The sequence below is a fragment of the Anomaloglossus baeobatrachus genome, chromosome 1, assembly GCF_048569485.1.
Source record: "Anomaloglossus baeobatrachus isolate aAnoBae1 chromosome 1, aAnoBae1.hap1, whole genome shotgun sequence".
NCBI classification, from domain to species: Eukaryota; Metazoa; Chordata; class Amphibia; order Anura; family Aromobatidae; genus Anomaloglossus; species Anomaloglossus baeobatrachus.
Genome location: NC_134353.1, coordinates 701,142,486 through 701,155,965, shown reverse-complemented (window position 1 = coordinate 701,155,965; position 13,480 = coordinate 701,142,486). Strand labels below are relative to the sequence as shown.

At 42.7% G+C, this 13,480-nt stretch overlaps 1 protein-coding gene across 2 annotated transcripts in view; it reads left to right on the top strand.

The window, feature by feature from the left end:
- The window catches only part of TANGO2 (transport and golgi organization 2 homolog), a 285,769-nt gene that overhangs the window by 232,793 nt on the left and 39,496 nt on the right, over nt 1–13,480 (top strand). The window lies entirely within an intron of this gene.

The following is a 13,480-nucleotide window of genomic DNA, read 5'->3' as shown; positions in this document are numbered from 1 at the left end:
TCACATGCACCAGTTGTCTGATTGAATATATGGGGTGTATCTCCTGAACTTTAAAAAGGAGAATTTATTATATTGGCAAATCTTGGTACACTCCTCTCAATTTTCATATGTTCATGTAAGTGACTATTCATACCTTAAAGTACAAGCTATTGATGGGGTAGACATACTACCTAGAATTGGCACCCATTAAAGAAAATAATTAAACAGAGTGTCTTTTTAGATACTTATACTAAAATCATGGTCCAAATGATTTGAACACATGACATGACTTTATCCTACAATATTAAATGGGTTATCCTAGACGATATTGAGTTTTTTTTCTGTGGGCCTAAGAGCCAACAGTCCGGTATTAGCTAGCTACCTGCCTGTTCTGCTCAGCGCACATCTCTACAGTATAGAGCAATCACAGACCGCTTTTGCTGGCGATTCTGCAACATCTACAGAGCAACAGCTTCTCTTCCGCTCTGCTCTGTTGATAAGCCGTGACTGTGGATGTCATGCTGATTTGACTGCCTAACTTTGGGAAACCGGTTGTCAATCAACATAATGTCAGCACTCCCTGTTCACAAAGGAGCCTGGAAGAAGAAAAGCTCCTCTGAAGACATGGCAGTTCAATCGCCAGCAGGAGGAGTTGGTGACCACCCTGAGCTAGCACTGAATATGACAGGCAGGTAGTTGCTAACTAGTTAGCAACTATGTGCCTCTTAGTTTTTTGACCCATATTAAAACATAATTAGTCCTGTATAACCCCTTTTAAGTTTGTGTGTTAAGTTATAACCTTCTCCTCACACCTCACCTCACCTTACCCCATCCCCCTACCTTTTTTTTTTGCTGCATTTGCTGCATGGTACACTTCTCTTCTGCATAATTATCCATCTAACCACTGCTTGTATACTGTATTTGTTTCTATGCAATGATTAAGGCCACTGAAAAGCATAAGCATTGTTTATATTTCCTGTTTAATGAATCATATTGGATATACCGTATTTTCCGGACCATAAGGCGCACATAAAAGCCTATGATTTTCTCAGAAATCGAAAGTGCGGCTTATAACCCGGTGCGCTTTATATATGGATACAGTACAGTACATTGATCGAGCATTACGGCCACCGTAGTCAGGAGCCTCACTGAGTGCGGTGATATGTACAAATCTGTGCGCGGGAGCAGCGCAGGTTATCTGTCCCCCAAAAATGCCTCCTGTTAAGCGACATGCTTATGATGCAGATTTTAAGATTAAAGCTATAAATCATGCAGTAGAGCATGGAAATAGAGCAGCTGCAAGAGAATTCAACATAAATGAATCTATGGTGCGTAATTGGAGGAAACAAGAAGATGCACTGCGCCAGGTAAAGAAGACCAAACTGAGTTTCCGAGGAAACAAAGCAAGATGGCCACAGTTGGAGGACAAAATAGAACAGTGGGTTATCGAACAGAGAACCGCTGGTAGAAGCGTCTCCACTGTCTCTATTCGACTGAAAGCCACAGCGTTAGCACGCGACATGGAGATCACAGAGTTTCGAGGAGGTCCTTCATGGTGCTTTCGTTTTATGAACAGACGTAATCTCTCCATCCGCACCAGAACTACTGTCTGCCAGCAACTGGCAAAGGATTATGAAGAGAAACTGGTTATTTTCCGCACCTACTGCACAACCAAGATAAATGAAAAGAACATCAAGCCAGAACACATCACTAACATGGATGAGGTCCCCCTCACTTTCGATATCCCTGTAAATCGTACTGTTGAGAAAACAGGGACCAGTACGGTATCTATACGCACCACAGGAAACGAGAAGTCCTCTTTCACTGTAGTTCTCGCCTGTCAGGCTAATGGCCAGAAACTACCACCCATGGTCATTTTCAAGAGAAAGACTTTACCCAAAGAAAAGTTTCCTGCTGGTGTCATCATCAAAGCTAACCCAAAGGGCTGGATGTACGAGGAGAAGATGATTGAGAAGCTGAGGGAGGTCTACGTCAAGAGACCGGATGGTTTTTTTCACAAATCCCCATCCCTATTGGTTTGTGACTCCATGCGCGCCCATGTGATCAATAATGTCAAAGCCCAAGGGAAGAAAACTAATTCAGAGTTTGCCGTAATTCCGGGTGGATTAACCAAAGAGCTCCAGCCACTATATATCAGCATCAACAGGTCATTTAAAGTTAAATTACGAGCTGCGTGGGAGCATTGGATGACAGAAGGTGACCACACATTCACCAACACAGGGAGGCAACACCGGGCAAGTTATGCCACTATGTGCCAGTGGATCGTGGATGCCTGGAAAAAGGTATCAGTCTCCAGTGTAATCTGAGCTTTCAGGAAGGCTGGAATCATCACTGAAGACCTAAGCAGCTGCAACGAGACCGACTCAGATAATGATGAGGGGGACCCGAGAATGCTTGATACAGAAATCGCCCAACTGTTAAACTCCGACACTGAAGATGAAGAATTTGATGGATTTGTGGAGGAAGAATGAACTGAAAATGTATTGATTTGCAGTTACCGTACAACTGAACAAGTTGAGAGTTACCGTACGTATTGTGAAAGAGTTACCGTAAATAAATTTTGACCTACAGTACAGTCTAAGCTTTGTTTCATTTACGGTAAAGTGAACCTTTCACCAGTTTTATGGCCCCTAAGCTGCGGCCACCACCAGTGGGCTCTTATATACAACATTCTAACATGCTATATATAAGAGCGCAGGCCGCGCTGTACAGCATAAACATCACTTTATAATATTGTACTCACCGAAACCGGTCACTCCAGTGCTGCTTGTCCAGATGGGCGGCGCTGTTCTCCGAGACCGGCGCCTCTTCTTTCGGCCATCTTGCTCCTCTGTCTTCTGAAGCCTGTGTGCATGACGCGTCCACGTCATACACACTCGCCGGCACTGAGGTCCTGCGCAGGCGATTCTGTATGACGCGTCATACACACTCGCCGGCACTGAAGCATGTTAGAATGCTGTATATAATAGCCCACTGGTGCTGGCCGCAGCTTAGGGGCCATAAAACTGGGGACAGGTTCACTTTAATGCGCCGCGGCTTATAATCCGATGCGCCTTATATATGAACCTAGGCGCCTTAGCCGGCGCTCACTGCTAATGCGGCTTATAATCCGGTGCGCCTTATGGTCCGCAAAATACGGTACTGTATGTTTTTAATCTGAAGAAAGAAATGCATAATTTTATCTAATTTTGGATGCTGGCTTTGGTTTTCCATTTTCTCTGACTACATAAAAAGTCCCATAAAAACATCGTATTGATGACTGATGCCACTGTGTAGAATCCGTCTCATGCATCTCTCAAATAGATATATCAACAACGTTAATTTTGTGATTGCTTTTTTTGACATATTCATTAAACAAATGGCTACATAGAATATAGGTGACAGATGTCACTGTCTCTATTTACCATATACTAAAGGAGGTTTTTTCTATTATATACATTAAATAGAGCTCAAAATCAAAAGGTTGACACAGACTTAGCTGTAAGCAAAAGCTTCAGTGCTGCACGATGTTAAAGGGAACCTGTCAGGTGCAATATGTACCCAGAACCACAAGCAGTTCTGGGTGCCTATTGCTAATCCCTGCCTAACTGTCCTTGTATGCACTAGCATGGATATAGGAATCTTTAAAAAAAGTATTTCTAATTCATTATCCATTAGCTTGTTAGTACGCCTACAGGGGCATGCTATGTGAGCCGACTAGCTAAGGGGAAAAACACCCTTGGGACTAGTCCCTGTGCTCATTAGCATAAGATAAAGAGACCTTTAGAAAAAGTATTTCTAAACATCTTTTATCTTATGCTAGTGTATACAGTGATGGTTAGGCTGGGATTAACAATATGCACCCAGAACTCGTGGTGCTCGTGGTTCTCGATGCATATTGCACCTGACAGGTTCCCTTTACGATTTGTTAGCTCGATATCCACTTTGCAGGACCACGACTTTGTCTTGTTTTCTAATGTATCTCAGAGAGATATATTTTGATGTAATGAGTATTTGTATTCACACTGATGAGTTTTCAGTCTGGAAATAAAGCAAATTAATTTAGAAACCTACAGAGTCTTACAGTGAAACCAAGCAACTGCGAAGTGCCCCTGTTGGTGGTTTCCAAGGCTCCAATATACATAATGAATTCCATCGTGCAGACCTATCCCTAAGCTGAGAGGTCAGCTGTGTCTCAGCTGTGTCTGAAAGATGTAATCCATGATCAAACATGGCTAGAACCTGTCAAGACTTTCACATTACATCTCAGAGAGGCTGCCCTCTCCTCTTCATAACAGTAATGAGTATGGACTTTCTCATTAAAGGGCTTTTCCTGTTCCATCCGCTGTTAACGGATCTATTACCAAATGTCAATGAAAAAAACGCTGAGATAGTTGACCTCCCTTTTTTTTTTTTTTTATGAAAAAAGAAAACAGATGCAAAGCTAAAGATATTTTTTATGTGGCTGAAAAATAATAGAAAATAGAAACTAATGTGTGAATGTGTCCTTATAAACTCTGCTTTCAGAACAAACTCAGTGATACATTCTCACAACACATTTTACATCAAGATATGTACAATGTCAGAGAAGGCATAGAAACTTTTACATATTTTTAAATAAAATACCAAAATTGCAAAAGTAATTTTTAGCTAAAATACCTGCAGGCATTTCAGTAAGTCAATATAAGTCCACGGCCCCGTGTCTAAAGGGGGCTTTACACGCTGCAACATCGCTAACGATATATCGGCGGCGTCACGTCGTTAGTGACGCACATCCGGCATCGTTAGCGACATCGCAGCATGTGACAGCTAGAAGCGACTATCAACGATCGCAAAAACATCAAAAATCGTTGATCGTTGACACATCGCTCCTTTTCATAATATCGTTGATGGTGCATGCCGCTGGTTGTTCGTCGTTCTTGCGGTATCACACATCGCTATGTGTGAGACCGCAGGAACGACGAACATCTCCTTACCTGCGTCCACTGGCAATGAGGAAGAAAGAAGGTGGGCGGGATATTCCGCCCGCTCATCTCCGCCCCTCCACTTATATTGGACGGCTGCTTAGAAAGGAGGCGGTTCGCCGGTCATAGCAACGTCGCAGGGAAGGTAAGTCCGAGTGATGGGTGTAAGCGATGTTGTGCGCCACGGGCAACGATTTGCCCGTAACGCACAACCGACAGGGACGGGTACGCTCGCTAGCGATATTGATAGCGACATCGCAGCGTGTAAAGTGCCCTTAACACAACCCCCCAGCATCTTCATCTGTTTCAACATCATTCTGGTTGATCTCCTGCACTTTGTGGCCTGGCAGCAGCTCCAGTAGCTCATGGAGCGCTCCGGAGTTCACAAATCAATACAAGTTTTTGAGAGCCTGGATTTGACCCTCATAGACTTGTATTGAGAGCTAGTGACATAACGTCTAACGCCATTCAGAAGTTACAGTCATGGCGCCATGGGACCAGAGCAACACCACTAGAAGGGTGAAAATGCTGGATGGTGAGTATAACAACTAGGTGAGGGAATTTGGGTGTAAAGAACCACTCCAGCTGAGGAAAAAAAAAACACTGGAGTGGTGCTTTACAAATATATAAAAAAATATTCTAAGAAAATACAATTCTACTACTTTTCTTGGTGTATCAAGGCATTTTTCATTTTATATGAAATGTCAAGATTATTATTATTTATATGTAGTAAAATTGCTTGATTTATTTACATAAAGGTATCTTATAAAAGAACCTGCATCCAAGAGCTGAACACTTTGGTCCTTGGAAGTGCCAATTTCCATCTGTGGTAGCTGCAGAACACAAATTATTGGGCAAGGCTGAATTTGATCCTAGGTAGTTTTGTCTTCATAGGCTACTGCTATTTTAAATATATATAGCAAGTCTTCCTGCTAGCTTTGGTTAGGATGATATATACCGTATACGGTATGTACAGTACAGACCAAAAGTTTGGACACACCTTCTCATCTCTAGAACAACTATTAAGAGGAGACTTTGTGCATCAGTCCTTCATGGTAAAATAGCTGCTAGAGACCTGTTTGGGCGAAAGAACACATTTCTTCTGGTGATCCCTATTGTGGCATACTCTTTTTTTTTTTTCTTTGTTTGTCTATGATGATGCTGTATGCCAGGAGATCCTGGAGGATAGTGCCCTTCTCACATCTAGTCTCTCCCTGGCGAAAGAACACAAGGAATGGACATTAGACCAGTGGAAATCTGTGCTTTGGTCTGATGAGTCCAAATTTGAGATCTTTGGATCCAACCACTGTGTCTTTGTAGAAAAGGTGAACGGATGGACTCTACATGCCTGGTTCCCACCGTGAAGCATGGAGGAGGTGTGATGATGTGGGGGTGCTTTGCTGGTGACACTGTTGGGGATTTATTCAAAATTGAAGGCATACTAAAACAACATGGCTACCACAGCATCTTGCAGCGGCGTGCTATTCCATCCGGTTTGCATTTAGTTGGACCACCATTTATTTTTCAACAGGACAATGACCCCAAACACACCTCCAGGCTGTGTAAGGGCTATTTGACTAAGAAGGAGAGTGATGGGATGGTACGCGAGATGACCTGGCCTCCACAGTCACCAGACTTGAACCCAATCGAGATGGTTTGGGGTGAGCTGGACCGCAGAGTGAAGGCAAAAGGGCCAACAAGTGCTAAGCATCTCTGGGAACTCCTTCAAGACTGTTGGAAGACCATTTCTGGTGACTACCTCTTGAAGCTCATCAAGAGAATGCCAAGAGTGTGCAAACCAGTAGTCAAAGCAAAAGGTGGCTTCTTTGAAAAACCTAGAATATAAGACATAGTTTCAGTTGTTTCACGCTTTTTTAAGTATTTCATTCCATATGTGTTAATTCATAGTTTTGATGTCTTCAATGTGAATCTACAATTTTCAGAGTCATGAAAATAAAGAAAACTCTTTGAATGAGAAGGTGTGTCCAAACTTTTGGTCTGTACAGTGTATGTATATATATATATATATATATATATATATATATATATATATATATACATATATACATATATACAGTTAGGTCCAGAAATATTTGGACAGTGACACAATTTTCGCGAGTTGGGCTCTGCATGCCACCACATTGGATTTGAAATGAAACCTCTACAACAGAATTCAAGTGCAGATTGTAACATTTAATTTGAAGGTTTGAACAAAAATATCTGATAGAAATTGTAGGAATTGTACACATTTCTTTACAAACACTCCACATTTTAGGAGGTCAAAAGTAATTGGACAAATAAACCAAACCCAAACAAAATATTTTTATTTTCAATATTTTGTTGCGAATCCTTTGGAGGCAGTCACTGCCTTAAGTCTGGAACCCATGGACATCACCAAACGCTGGGTTTCCTCCTTCTTAATGCTTTGCCAGGCCTTTACAGCCGCAGCCTTCAGGTCTTGCTTGTTTGTGGGTCTTTCCGTCTTAAGTCTGGATTTGAGCAAGTGAAATGCATGCTCAATTGGGTTAAGATCTGGTGATTGACTTGGCCATTGCAGAATGTTCCACTTTTTTGCACTCATGAACTCCTGGGTAGCTTTGGCTGTATGCTTGGGGTCATTGTCCATCTGTACTATGAAGCGCCGTCCGATCAACTTTGCAGCATTGGGCTGAATCTGGGCTGAAAGTATATCCCGGTACACTTCAGAATTCATCCGGCTACTCTTGTCTGCTGTTATGTCATCAATAAACACAAGTGACCCAGTGCCATTGAAAGCCATGCATGCCCATGCCATCACGTTGCCTCCACCATGTTTTACAGAGGATGTGGTGTGCCTTGGATCATGTGCCGTTCCCTTTCTTCTCCAAACTTTTTTCTTCCCATCATTCTGGTACAGGTTGATCTTTGTCTCATCTGTCCATAGAATACTTTTCCAGAACTGAGCTGGCTTCATGAGGTGTTTTTCAGCAAATTTAACGCTGGCCTGTCTATTTTTGGAATTGATGAATGGTTTGCATCTAGATGTGAACCCTTTGTATTTACTTTCATGGAGTCTTCTCTTTACTGTTGACTTAGAGACAGATACACCTACTTCACTGAGAGTGTTCTGGACTTCAGTTGATGTTGTGAACGGGTTCTTCTTCACCAAAGAAAGTATGCGGCGATCATCCACCACTGTTGTCATCCGTGGACGCCCAGGCCTTTTTGAGTTCCCAAGCTCACCATTCAATTCCTTTTTTCTCAGAATGTACCCGACTGTTGATTTTGCTACTCCAAGCATGTCTGCTATCTCTCTGATGGATTTTTTCTTTTTTTCAGCCTCAGGATGTTCTGCTTCACCTCAATTGAGAGTTCCTTAGACCGCATGTTGTCTGGTCACAGCAACAGCTTCCAAATGCAAAACCACACACCTGTAATCAACCCCAGACCTTTTAACTACTTCATTGATTACAGGTTAACGAGGGAGACACCTTCAAAGTTAATTGCAGCCCTTAGAGTCCCTTGTCCAATTACTTTTGGTCCCTTGAAAAAGAGGAGGCTATGCATTACAGAGCTATGATTCCTAAACCCTTTCTCCGATTTGGATGTGAAAACTCTCATATTGCAGCTGGGAGTGTGCACTTTCAGCCCATATTATATATATAATTGTATTTCTGAACATGTTTTTGTAAACAGCTAAAATAACAAAACTTGTGTCACTGTCCAAATATTTCTGGCCCTGACTGTATATAGCATGCACATCGCTTCAGAAATCTGTATTATGTCTGATGATCAGACCTTTGTTGCTGAGTTTAAGGTCAGGCAGGGCTTTTTCCACAAGATATATGGCTGTTCAACATTTCAGCAGGTGGAGTTTCCTTTGTCCTATAAAGTAAAATGACTATTTGCATTCGCCACATCTATCTTCAAAACAGCTGAGGTTTTTCAAAGCATGGAATAAACAGTCTGAGCACAGTTTTCATGTAGGTATAAATACGCATCGTGATTTTCAGTAATAGTGAGGGGCAGGTGGCTTAAAAGTACATTTTAACACTAGAACTACTGGACTCGTGACACCTATATAGAAATACGTGGTGCAAAGTAGTCAAAATGACTACCTCAGTAGTTCCAGTGTTAAGGGAACTTGCTAAGTCTCCAAGACCCTCGAAATGGCACCATTATCTGTCAGAGCCCTTTTCCTGTATTGTAATCAAATGATTGCTGTTCCAAAACTCTATTTTATACGTAGAAAGAACATTTTTATAGCATTGGATATTATATGTAAATTAGCCAGCACTTATACGGCAGAACATCTGTTCACCCAGACTAGTCTGACTTCATGTCCTGTAATCACACCCCATTGGCTTGATTGATGTCTTCTTCACTGCTGTCATATCTGGAGTAAAGAAACTTGCACGCCTATGGCCTTTGAGCCCAGATGGCCAAAAGGTCCCTTTGGCTCATATTGGAAGGCCAATTTTTTTAAAGACATGTTATGGTTGAAGTCCCTGTTGGAGATTTTTGATTGGGACCCACAAGCTTCAAATTACCTTACTGTGTAAATGTATTTGGATAGCGGTTAAGGAAGGTCTAACTTCAATCTTTATGTAAGGATTGCTGATCGGTACTTGAAGAAGTTGGTGATTGACATCAATAATTATGTACACTTTCGTTTTCTAAATTGTTGCGTACACTTAAAGGGAACCTGTCACCAAATTTGGCGACTATAAGCTGCGGCCACCACCAGTGGGCTCTTATATACAGCATTCTAGAATACTGTATATAAACGCCTAGGCCGCTGTGTAGAACATAAAAATCACTTTATAATACTCACCTAGAGGCGGTGTGGTGCAGAGTGATCGGATGGGTGTCTCCGGTACCGGCGCCTCCTCTTTCGGCCATCTTTGTCCTCCTTATTCTGAAGCCTGGGTGCATGATGTGTCCTATGTCATGCATACTAGCCGGCATTGAGTTCCCGTGCATGCGCACTAGAATACTTTGATCTGCCCTGTTCAAAGCAGATCAAAGTGCGTCTGTGCAGGACCTCAATGCTGGCTAGTGTGGATGACGTAGGACGCGTTATGCACCCAGGCTTCAGAAGAAGGAGAACAAAGATGGCCGAAAGAGGGGACACTGGTACCGGAGAACGGAGACACCCATCTGACCAGTCTGCACTTTAAGTGCACGCAACAATTTAGAAAACGCCAGTATACATAATTATTGACGTTAAACACCAGCTTCGTCAAGTACCGATCAGCAATCCCTTACACAAAGACTGAAGTCAGTTAGACCTTTTTTAACCACTGTCCAAACACATTTACACAGTGAGGTACACAGCGGCCTGGGCTCTTATATAAAGTACTCTAGAATGCTGTAGTGGTGGTAGCTGCAGCTTATAGGGGACATATCTGGTGACAGGTTCCCTTTAAAGTATATTGCACCTAATTAGTGATGGGCGATCCCGAACTGTAAAGATCGGGGATCATACCGATCACATAGTGATCGTGTACACGATCCCGATCACAAGCTTTCCTGAGAAGCTCGTGTTACAGATCGGGTCCAGGGGCTGTAAAAAAAAAACCAGTACATTATTAAAAAACATTGTCATTATACTTACAGGTCCCGCGATGCGTCCTGCAGACTCTGTCTCACAGCGCTTCTGCTTCCGAGTCCGATCATTGCTGTTCCCCCGGGTTAAAAGACCTTCCGTGACGTCATGGCCATGTGACCAGTCAGGTGTGGATGTTGTATTACCTCGTTGGTTGCAGACTGGTCACATGACTATGACGTCATCAAAGGTCCTGTTACCTGATTATCATTGTGGAGTGTCGCATCGCATCACAGCGCACAATCTCCCGACAGCAGCGGGTCAGCTCCATATATTTCCATGCAGCTGAGGCGCTCCTGTCTGGAAAGTGTCAGGCTTGCGGGATGATGTATAGAGATATGCAACTGCAATCATACCCTCACTGTCAGGCTGCTTCTTGCTCTGTACAGAGCGATGTAGCAGAGCTGACAATGCTCTCTCTGCTTCTCACTTTGTATAAACTCTGTCTGTATAGAGTGATTGAGCAGAGTTGACATTGCTCTCCCTGTGGATTACGTCAGACTAAAGGCTACTTTACACGCTGCGATATCGGTACCGATATCGCTAGCGTGCGTTCCCACCCCCATCGGTTGTGCGACACAGGCAAATCGCTGCCCGTGTCGCACAGCATCGGCCGGGCCCGTCACACATACTTACCTTCCCTGCGACGTCGCTGTGACCGGCGAACCGCCTCCTTTCTAAGGGGGCGGTCCGTGCGGCGTCACAGCGACGTCACTGAGCGGCCGCCCAATAGAAGCGGAGGGGCGGAGATGAGCGGGACGTAACCTCCCGCCGACCTCCTTCCTTCCGCATTGGGGCCGGCGGCAGGTACGGAGAGGTTCTTCATTCCTGCGGCGTCACACGGAGCGATGTGTGCTGCCGCAGGAGCGACGAACTACTTCGTACCTGCAGCTCCAACGATATTCGAGAATGGACCCCCATGTTACCGATGAGCAATTTTGTACGTTTTTGCGACGATGCAACATCGCTCATAGGTGTCACACGCAACGGCATCGCTAATGCGGCCGGATGTGCGTCACAAATTCCGTGACCCCAACGACAACGCATTAGCGATGTCGTAGCGTGTAAAGCCCGCTTTAGGCTTTTTTTTATAATAAAGATGGAGTCTCTAAATTTTTTTTTGTTTTATTTCTAATAAAAAAAAATTTCTTTGTTGTATTTTTTTTTTTTTTTATACTGTATATTAGAAATTCATGGTGGCCATGTCTAATTTGGTGTGACACCATGAATTTCGGGCTTAGTACCATCTGAGAATACAAAGCTAGTATTAACAGCTTTATTACCCAGTGTGCCACTGCATTAGGGCCACTGGACGAGCTGGGTAAAGCACCAGGAAATGGCGCTAAAAAACAATGCGCCATTTACAGGGGCAGATGCGGGCTGCTGAGAATCCCAGCCCCCAGATGCCCAGTTTTACCTGACTGGCGATCAAAATACAGCGGGAGCCCACGTGTTTTTTTTATTATTTTTTTAAATAAAAAAATAATGGGCTTCCCTTTATTTTGATTGCCAGCCAAGGTAAACCCAGGCAGATAGGGGTGGCAGCCCGTAGCCCTCTGCTTCATCTGCGCTGAGAATCAAAAATACCATGGAGTGCTATATCATTTTTTTTAATGATTTATTTATTTTTACAGTACTGTGATGTCAGGCAATCACAGACCCGGCACATAGAATGGGCATCTGTGATTGTCTGTTGGAGTAACCTGAAAAGAGAAAAATTAAGAATAATAAATAGAAAAATAAAGAGAAAAACTGAAAATTTTGCAGTGGTCTCTTAATTTTTGCCAGAGCTATGCACTATATATATATATATATATATATATATATATATATATATATATATATATATATATATATATATATATATATATATATATATATATATATATATATTATATATATATATTAATATACAGTATTTGATTTTCAAAAAAATGATGTAGCACTCCGCGGTATTTTTGATTCGCAGCGCAGATAAAGCGGACGGCTACGGGCTGCTACCCCCATCTGCCTGGCTTTACATTGGCTGGCAATCAAAATACAGGGAAGCCCATTTTTTTTTTTTTTTTTTAATTATTTAAAAAAATAATTAAAAATAAAGTGCGTGGGCTCCCGCCATATTTTGATCACCAGTCAGGTAACGCCAGGCATCTGGGATTCTTGGCAACCCGCAGCTGCCCCTGGAAATGGTGCATTGTTTCTTAGCTCCATTTCCAGGCGCTTTACCCGGCTCGTCCAGCGGCCCTAATGTGGTAGCACGCTGGGTAATAAAGGGGTTAATACCAGCTTTGTATTCTCAGATGGTACTAAGCCCTAAATTCATGGTGTCACGCCAAATTAGACATGGCCACCCTGAATTTCTAGTAAACAGTAAAAAATAAACAGTAGTAAATGTTAGAAGGAAACAACAGGGCACTACTGCAACAAGATAACCTGCCAAGTTGCTCACAGCAGTCGGTCGCAATCAGCGTTACATCCGCTTTCAATATCTGCGACTATGTGGGAACCTCAGGAAGGATAAAGACAGAGTTGCAGCTTTGGGGTGCTTATTTCTAAAGTTCAACACATAAGACTTTAGATAAAGAGAAAAAATTGAAACCAGCACTCACCATATTATGCTGTGCAACACTCTGATGTTTTTTATTTCAAAAAACGTGGATACATGCTGCGGCGTTACAGGGAGGGAAAACGGAAGGTCTTCGACCTGTAGAAGCCCCACCCCTAGGGGCGAAATAGCTGTCGTCTTTATGTGCTGACCTTCTGTTTTCCCTCCCTGTAACGCCGCAGCATGTATCCACGTTTTTTTAAATAAAAAACATCAGAGTGTTGTACAGCATAATATGGTGAGTGCTGGTTTCAATTTTTTCTCTTTATCTAAAGTAAAAAATAAACACAACACAAAGAAAAATTTTTTTTATTAGAAATAAAACAAAAAAACATTTTGAGACTC